Source organism: Tupaia chinensis, unplaced genomic scaffold (genome assembly GCF_000334495.1).
Source record: "Tupaia chinensis unplaced genomic scaffold, TupChi_1.0 Scaffold000159_1, whole genome shotgun sequence".
NCBI lineage: Eukaryota > Metazoa > Chordata > Mammalia > Scandentia > Tupaiidae > Tupaia > Tupaia belangeri.
Genome location: NW_006159630.1, coordinates 7,917,286 through 7,917,933, shown reverse-complemented (window position 1 = coordinate 7,917,933; position 648 = coordinate 7,917,286). Strand labels below are relative to the sequence as shown.

At 52.8% G+C, this 648-nt stretch overlaps 1 pseudogene; it reads left to right on the top strand.

The window, feature by feature from the left end:
• The first annotated feature begins 31 nt into the window (after nt 1-31).
• LOC102483324 (RING-box protein 2 pseudogene) lies at nt 32-374 on the top strand (annotated as a pseudogene).
• Nucleotides 375-648: the final 274 nt, after the last annotated feature.

Below are 648 nucleotides of genomic sequence, written 5' to 3'. Positions count from 1 at the left end.
CGCTCTCTCCCATGGCCTCCATGCTGCCGCTATGGCCAATGTGGAAGGTGGCAAGGAGCCCTGCACCCTGTCCTTTCACGCCGGGAGTGCAGGCTCCAAGGTGGGGGGGCGACAGGATGTTCTCACTCAAGAAGTGGAACTCAGTGGCCAAGTGGAGCTGGGACGTGGAGCACGCTATGTGTGCCATATGCAGGGACCAGGTGATGGATGCCTGTCTTCGATGTCAAGCTGAAAACAAATAAGAAGATTGTTGTGTTGTGAGCTGTCCTGGGGAGAACCCAGCGTGGCAAGGAATTGAAGGTGGTCTCTGGCCAACAGCCGGCACAACACCAAGGCTGCCTTCCAACAACCTGCAAGTCACCGAACAGCCTTGAGAAGGGGCCTTTCCCCAGTAGAGCTTTCAGGTAAGGCTCTAGCCCTAGAAAACACCTTGCCTGGAGCCCTGAGAGAGCTCCTGAAGCAGCCAGGCTATGCCCGGATCCCTGACACACGAAGACTGAGATAACGAACGTGTAGGGTAAGAGGGCCAAATTGACCGTACTTGTGATGCAGCAGTAGATAACTATTACAGTCGAACAACAGATCTACATTCAGCTATTTCAGTAACTGCCCTAAGTATAACGAAATAAATACTGAAAATAAGAGGGA